Raw genomic sequence first — 9,020 nt, forward strand, 5'->3', positions numbered from 1 at the left:
AGGCCGGGCAAGGTAGATGCAACAGTACAACATTAAGGATGGATTGGTGTCAGCTGGCTATGGCGGCCTCATACCAGGCAGGCGTCCTTGTTGAGGAGTGCACCGGACTGGTAGGTGCCCCATACCCGGCAGGCGTCCTGGTTGGCACCTCAGGTCTTAGATGTTAGGATTGGCTGCGAGATTTGTTTGGTATACTAGGCCCAAACTATCAGCATCCCTTCATCAATTGGATAGGAGTAGCGACAGTTTTGTTGTCTAGACGGTGGTTTTAGTCTTACTGTTGTATGACTTTTTAAGGTCTTGTGTGAATGATTAATAAAGTGGATGCATGCATCGTCCAGATGCAGAGGTCGGGGGTCCTCCTCCATTTAAAAAAAACCCTAAAGAAGATGTAATTTTCTGTCATCCTCCCTCTCCGCCCCACATTTTCTCTTTTTGGTTTTGCTGATTTTCCCCAACTGGCTTTCCTTGAGAACCTTCTTGACTGGCCCGCATTTTATTGGCTTACCAAATAAAATCATGTTTACTTTGACAAGTCAATAAATACTACTCCCTCTGATCCAAATCCAAAATAATAGTCGCAACTTTGAACTACCGTTAGTGCAATCTTAGTTCAAAGCTGCTATACTTATTATGGATCAGAGGGAGTGCTAATTGAATTGCCATTTTTGGTACATAAGGGCATCTTTGATGTTGACCCTCAAACCGCCCGCATATGTTCGGATAGCGCCATCAGGACATATTGTGTCATCCAACGCGAGCCTATATTGGTCTACCGAGTGGCCTCGAGATATTTTTTTTCCTGCAAACCAGAGACAAACTAGGGGGGGCTTTATGGTGTCCGGACCACTGCCAGTTCGCTCCTGACCTCCCTGACCCACAAAAAAATATCACATCCGCTTCTCCTGCGCTTTCCACCGAATGCCCATGACATTTCCACCGAACGCCCGTGTCACATTCATGCCGGCCCAGAGCATGCAATGGCCAACATTGATGCCCGTGATTTCGCCAGAAGGGAGGGCGTCGCAGACGGACGCGACTTCTCGGCCGTCGCCACATCGATGCAGACACCGCGTCCTGTGAAACCAACTCTGGCCGCTACGCCGGATTGAAGCGGGCTGACCGCCCCTTCGCCTGGCCTAGCCGCGGCTATTTAAGTCATGCGCCGATGACACACAAGGCCACACTCCTCCTCCCTGAGCACCATCCCCCTCCTCCCCGTCACCTGCCCGAGCCCAGCGACGATGCCGAAGTCCCGGTTCTCCGCGTCGGCAGGTACAGCCGGTGGAAGTTCCTGCTCAGGTGGATAATGGCACCACCGCCCTTGCTCTCCGGGCCCATCTGCATCCACGACGATGGGCTCCTCCGACAAGGAGGAGATAGTCATCTCCTCCGGCGACGAGGAGGAACATCAGCTGCAACAGCGGCCCCATCTCCTCTCAGAGGCGGCTCTGACTGACGAGAAATTCGCCTGTCAGATAGGCCTGGTCGGGTGAAGCGAGAGCCGGTATCCCCACTCGGGCAGGTGAAGTGCGAACCGGCGTCCCTGCCTTGCAGCCGTGGCCTCAACATCGGAGGCCGCGTGAAAAAGGAGTCGACATCCCCCTAGCGCCTCTACCGTGTCAAGGACAAGTTGGCGTCACCCCCGCCACACAGCCGGTATGAGCAGATTGACGGGCCCTCGTCGCCGCAACTCCGCCCGATAAAGGAGGAGCTGCTGCCCGCGATCGCAAAGTCGCATAGTCGCATCCTCCATTACCTCGGAGGAGACACTTACGACAGTGCTTCCGGCTCCATGGTAGTGGTATCTGAGGCAGAGTGCGCGGCGAGGCAGCAGGTGAGGTACGACCGGTGCAATGTCAGTCGCCGCTTCGTGTTCGCCAAGAAGGACATGGCGCTGGAATGGGTCCGCAACGACCCTGACCTCGCCTTCGCGTGGGTGCTCGACCGCTCCATCACCACCGTGAAGTCGGCCACCAGACGCCACTGCCTTGACGGCGAGCTCGCCAAGATCGTCGAGGAGAGGTCGCTTAGCGACTGCTTTGTCAACACCCACAGAGGCAAGGTGGCCGCGAGGGTTCAGACGGCAGTGGCCAAGCCGGCTCTCCTGTCCGGTCGTAAAATCATCCGTTTATGTAAATTATATCTAAACTTTAATGAAATCCGCCGTCTTTGCATAAATTTTGTCTGTGTCGTAGAAATAGTTGATGAACTGTATGCGGGCAGCGTTGGATGGCAGGCTGCATATTTGCAGGTCTGCGTTGAAGATGCTCTAATCACATTGTAACAATAAATATAGTAAATCATGATTGTTGCTTACACAATATATGTGCCCCCACTGCAGCACACATACAATTATCTAGTCATGCAAAACAAACCCACATGTACCAACATGCAACAAGAAGATAAAGGTAAGTACATAGCTGGATATTTATCATTCAGTAGCACATTGCTGAGCCACTTATCTTCTTAGAATCGGATTTTTGATCCGTCCTTAATGCTCATATTCCAACGCAAAAGAGAAAGCTTTTCGCGCTCATCAGACAAACAGATGTAGTGCTAGCCGTCGTTTTATATTTCCGTATAATGCAAGGAGGTTTCCGCCTAAAACCAAGAGCATGGCGTGTGTCCCTTTTCCGACGTATCTCACGCGGCTCACTTTTGTAGTTCATTGTTACAGAGAACGAGTTGATGCACGCCTATGAGGTTTTCAAGATTGTGTATGAACATGTTAAATTGCTGCAAGTTCTTGTACCATGGGTGCAAATATGAGTGAAAATATGCATAGAGACGATTGCTTGTAAGATAAATAAAGGCAAGGTGCACGGATGAGCGAACAGTGAGTATATAGAGCAGCTGTCATGGTCGTTGAGATTGTGCTCCTTCTGATTTCTAGTATGGTCCCCAAACGGAATAAAAAAGGCAGCGCTGCCTGCCTCTATTATGCATGTGTGTCTTCGATGGACCTGTCGTTTCTTGTCACCGGCAGCTAGCTTCCCTGCTAAGCCTACTTTAATCTTCGCAGTGGCAGTTGCTTCATCGAAAAATTTAGTTAACTTTTAATTGAAGTCCCTACAGTTTGCAACAGAAGCCCCCCAAATGAAGTCCATACAAAGTACTACCTCTGTTTATTTTTATCAGACGTTTTAGACTTTCAGACACTGTTCAAAACAGCACAAAGCAAGTTGTCTGGACGTCTTATAAAAACAAACGGAGGGAGTACAAGCTAGGGGAACCGATGCTTGATTAGTTGTTTTGGCTTATTATAAGAGATCACCAACTAGTCATTAGTAGGTTTGTACTACTACATGCCACTTTTGGAAAGAAATAAAAATATTGGGCCTCCTTGTGGTCCAAAGCATGAAGCTTCACCTTAGCAGTTAGTTTTTTCTTCTTATTTTGTTTGGTCTTTTATTTTACGGGCATTTAGTTTCGTTATCGTCTTGAAAAATCAGGACCTATTGACAAAAACATCGTTATGTGCAATGGAAATGTGGAGCGCTTGAATGAAGATACAAATAACAAGAGGATATATGCACTTGGTACGCATGTAGCGTAAAACAAGAAGAAGAAAATGTATCCATGCATATGTAGTGTAATGCAAAATGAAAGTAATAGTTAATATATCAAATGCAAAGCAAAATGAGGCTTAATTATTGATGTGACTTTCTAATTAGTTCATTCATCACGAGTTTTATTTTGGCCGTTTACATGTAGTTATAGGAAATCTATACTTGTAAGATATACCTATAACACTAGTAGAAAACAGGGCTAACGTTCGGGCCTGGCCAGCCCATTAGTCCCGGTTCTTCAAGAACTGGGACCCATGGGGGGTATTAGACCCGGTTCGTGAGCCCAGGGGGTCGGCCGGGGCCTCGTGGGCATTGGTCCCGGTTCGTGTGGAACCATTTGTCCCGGTTCAAGCCACGAACCGGGACCAATGGTCCTCGCTCCTGGCCCACAACCATTGGTCCCGGTTCATGGCTTGAACCGGGACAGAAGGTTGTGAATAACTTGCCTATATATAACCCACCGCCGCGGCAGAGCACTCCAGTGCTCTGTTTTTTCAACCCGGCGAGGAGAGGGCATTTGGGTGCTCTAGTTCACCTCCTATGCACATGAGGTGTTCGATGAAATGCCCGAGCCACACTAGTTAAGCTTTGTCTTCTCGAAGCTCGACCTCGGAGCTCCATTTTTTTCGAGATTTGTCTAGATTTAGCGGTCCGTCATGCCCCGTCCCCGTTTTCACCGCCGTTGATCGCCCGCGCCGATCTCGTCGCCGGCACCACCGTGCTGAGCCTCTTGTTCTTATCTTCTTTCTGATACTTGTCTGATTTTCTTACTTTTGACACACATAATTATATATAATGCACGCAGATGAACCGGCAATAGATGTATGGTGACAGACACACCTCCGAGTACATTAAGGGCGTGCATAACTTTCTCGAAGTGGCTGAGGCAAACAAGCAGAATGGTTTTTTGTGTTGTCCATGCACTAAATATGGGAATACGAAGTCTTACTCTGACCGGAAAATCCTTCACTCCCACCTGCTTTACAAGGGTTTCATGCTACACTATAATGTTTGGACGAGGCACGGAGAAATAGGGTTTATGATCGAAGACGGCGAAGAAGAAGAGGACGATGACAACTATGTGCCCCCTGAATATGGTGATGCTGCAACGGGGGGAGCTGCTGAAGATCAAGAGGAACCAGACGATGTGCCCAATGATGCTGCAACGGGGGAAGCTGCTGAAGATCAAGAGGAACCAGACGATGTGCCCAATGATGATCTCCGCCGGGTCATTGTCGATGCAAGGACGCAATGCGAAAGTCAAAAGGAGAAGTTGAAGTTCGATCGCATGTTAGAGGATCACAAAAAAGAGTTGTACCCCAATTGTGAAGATGGCAACACAAAGCTGGGTACCGTAATGGAATTGCTGAAGTGGAAGGCAGAGAATGATGTGCCTAACAAAGGATTTGAGAAGCTATTGAAAATATTGAAGAAGAAGCTTCCAAAGGATAATGAATTGCCTGACAGTATGTACGCAGCAAAGAAGGTCGTATGCCCTCTAGGATTGGAGGTGCTGAAGATACATGCATGCCCGAATGACTGCATCCTCTACCGCGGTGCATACGAGCGTTTGAACGCATGCCCGGTATGCGGTGCATTGCGGTATAAGATCAGACGAGATGATCCTGGTGATGTTGACGGCGAGCCCCGCAGGAAGAGAGTTCCTGCGAAGGTGATGTGGTATGCTCCTATAATACCACGGTTGAAACGACTATTCAGAAACAAAGAGCATGCCAAGTTGATGCGATGGCACAGTGAGGACCGTAAGAAAGACAGGAAGTTGAGAGCACCCGCTGACGGGTTGCAGTGGAGAAAAATCGAGAGAGAGTACTGGGCTGAGTTTGCACATGACCCAACGAACGTAAGGTTTGGTTTAAGCGCGGATGTCATTAATCCTTTCGGGGAGCAAAGCAGCAATCACAGCACCTGGCCCATGACTCTATGTATGTATAACCTTCCTCCTTGGATGTGCATGAAGCGGAAGTTCATTATGACGCCAGTTCTCATCCAAGGCCCTAAGCAACCCGGCAACGACAGTGATGTGTACCTAAGGCCATTAGTTGAAGAACTTTTACAGCTGTGGAATGGAAACGGTGTACGTGTGTGGGATGAGCATAGACAAGAGGAATTTAACCTGCACGCGTTGCTGTTTGTAACCATTAGCGATTGGCCCGCTCTCAGTAACCTTTCAGGACAAACAAACAAACAAGGGATACCACGCATGCACGCACTGTTTAGCAGACACCAAAAGTATATACCTAGGAAGCTGCAGGAAGAATGTGTACCTGGGCCATCGTTGATTTCTTCCGACCAACCATCAATGTCGAAAGAAAGGCAAGCATTTCAAAGGCGAGGCAGATCACCAGAAGAAGCCCGCCTACCGGTGATTATGTACTTGCTATGGTCAATGATTTACACGTAATCTTTAGAAAGGGTCCCGGCGGACTAGTTATTCCGAGTGACGCTGAGGGACACGCACCCATGTGGAAGAAGAAATCTATATTTTGGGACCTACCCTATTGGAAAGACCTAGAGATCCGCTCTTCGATCAACGTGATGCACGTGACGAAGAACCTTTGCGTGAACCTGCTAGGCTTCTTGGGCATGTATGGGAAGACAAAAGATACAGCTGAGGCATGGGAGGACCTGCAACGTTTGCACGAAAAAGACGGCATGCCTCCAAAGCAGTATGAAGGTCCTGCCAGCTACGCTCTTACGAAAGAAGAGAAGGAAATCTTCTTTGAATGCCTGCTTAGTATGAAGGTCCCGACTGGCTTCTTGTCGAATATAAAGGGAATAATAAATGTGGCAAGAAAAAGTTTTAGAACTTAAAGTCTCATGACTGCCACGTTATTATGACGCAACTGCTTCCGGTTTCATTGAGGGGGCTTCTACCGAAAAACGTCCGATTAGCCATTGTGAAGCTATGTGCATTCCTTAATGCAATCTCTCAGAAGGTGATCGATCCAGAAATCATACCAAGGCTAAGGAGTGATGTGGTGCAATGTCTTGTCAGTTTCGAGCTGGTGTTCCCACCGTCCTTCTTCAATATCATGATGCACGTCCTAGTTCATCTAGTTGACGAGATTGTCATTCTGGGCCCCGTATTTCTACACAATATGTACCCCTTTGAGAGGTTCATGGGAGTCCTAAAGAAATATGTCTGTAACCGCGCTAGGCCAGAAAGAAGCATCTCCATGGGCCATCAAACAGAGGATGTCATTGGATTTTGTGTTGACTTCATTCCTGGCCTTAAGAAGATAGGTCTTCCTGAATCGCGGTATGAGGGGAGAATGACTGGAAAAGGCGGGACTCAATAATATGCAGGGACGGATATTCTTGGTCTCAAGCACACTACACAGTACTAATGAACTCTACCTTGGTGACCCCTTATATCGATGAACACAAGAACAGTCTGCGCTCAAACACCCGAAGCGGTGCAACGACTGGATTACAAGTGAACACATCAGGACTTTCAGCAGTTGGTTGGAAACACATCTCAGAGGTGAGAACACTGTTTGTGCTGAGATGTACTCGTTGTCCAGGGGGCCATCTTCGACTATATTGACTTACAAAGGATACGAGATAAATGGGAATACATTTTACACGATCGCCCAAGATCAAAAGAGCACCAACCAAAACAGCGGTGTCCGCTTTGATGCAGCAACCGAGAGGGGAAAGGACATATATTATGGTTACATAGTGGACATATGAGAACTTGATTACGGAGTAGATTTTAAGGTCCCTTTGTTTAAATGCAACTGGGTCAATCTGTCAGGAGCCGGGGTACAAGTAGACCCACAGTACGGAATGACAACAGTGGATCTGAACAATCTTGGTTACACTAACGAACCGTTCGTCCTAGCCAATGATGTGGCACATGTTATCTATGTGAAGGACATGTCTACCAAACCGAGAAAAAGAAAAATTAAGGAAGCGTATACATCATACGATGAGCCAAAGGGCCACATAGTTCTTTCAGGAAAAAGGACATCGTGGGAGTGAAGGGCAAGACAGACATGTCTGAAGATTATGAAAAGTTCCATGAAATTCCTCCCTTCAAAGTCAAGGCTGACCCAAGCATCCTGATAAATGATGAAGATTATCCATGGTTACGGCGCAATAAGGAAAGGACACAAGCGAAGAAAAAGTGAAGACTTTCTCCACAAATATTATGATGATACCATGCCAACTTTCAACCTTTTCGTAGTTCATTTGAAATGCCTGTTGTAACAGACAAGTTTCCGTATGAAATCCTGATACTTCGAAAGAGATCGTCTGTTTTGTACATGAAGTGCATCCAGTTTTTGCCGTAACCCTCTCAACTTTCTTGCACATGCTATGTGGATGAAATGGTGATACCATGCTAACTTCCAACCTTTTCAGAGTTCATTGGAAATGCTTTTCAATTTCAAGGTCTTATAGTTCAAAAAAACAGTAAATGCTTTTATAAAACTCTAATAGCAAAAGGAATCAACTAAAAAGCTTTTATAAACCTCTAGTATTTTTTTAAACTAAAATAATATAAAATTTATGCAACTAAAATTATCAAAGTATTTTCCGTTCAAAACATGAAAAGCAGATATAATTATCATAAAGAATTTTTTGTTAGAAACTTTAGTAGCAAAAAGAATTGTCATAAAGATTTTTTTGATAGAAACTAAAATAACAAAATATGTTTTTCAACATAATGATAAAACACAGTAATATTAAATAGCAGGAAAAAGAATCACTCCAAATCTATTTTTAGTTGCATAAATATTATAATTATTCAAATTTGGAAACTAATGGAGTAACAGAAAGATTGTAATTATTCTGAGCTAAAAGAAAAAAAATAAAAGAAATAAAGCAAAAATCAAAAGAAAATAAATAATTCAAAGCAAAAAATAAAACAAAAAAATATAAAAAAATTGCCACCTAAAGGGCCACCACGGCCTGAATACGACTAGAAACCCAATAATGGGCCAGGATTCAGGCCCGCAATAGGCCGAATAGGCCCACAAGCATATGTAATGCGTTTAGGCCCGTAAGCCTGCATTTGAGAGGAGCTCGAGAGGGCAGCGGGAATGGTGCTTATAAACCACTCTCGAGCTTCCTCAGCTAGCGAGGTGGGACTAAACTTTCGTGCCACGACGCGGGCAGCACAAGGCCTTTAGTCCCGGTTGGTGGCACCAACCGGGACTAAAGGGGTGCGTTGGTCCCGGTTGGTGGCACAAACCGGTACCAATGCCCCCCTTTAGTCCCGGTTGGTGCCACCAACCGAGACTAAATGGGGGCATTGGTCCCGGTTGGTCTCACGAACCGGGACCAATGCTTTGCCTATATAAATAGCACTCATGAAAATTTGGTTCAGTTTCCTTCTTCCCCGCGCCCGGCGCCGCCAGGCTGCCCGTTTCCGCCTTGCCGTCGCCGTCGTCGCCCCGCGCGTCGCCGTCATCGCCCCGCGCC

Source organism: Triticum dicoccoides, chromosome 1B (genome assembly GCF_002162155.2).
Source record: "Triticum dicoccoides isolate Atlit2015 ecotype Zavitan chromosome 1B, WEW_v2.0, whole genome shotgun sequence".
NCBI classification, from domain to species: Eukaryota; Viridiplantae; Streptophyta; class Magnoliopsida; order Poales; family Poaceae; genus Triticum; species Triticum dicoccoides.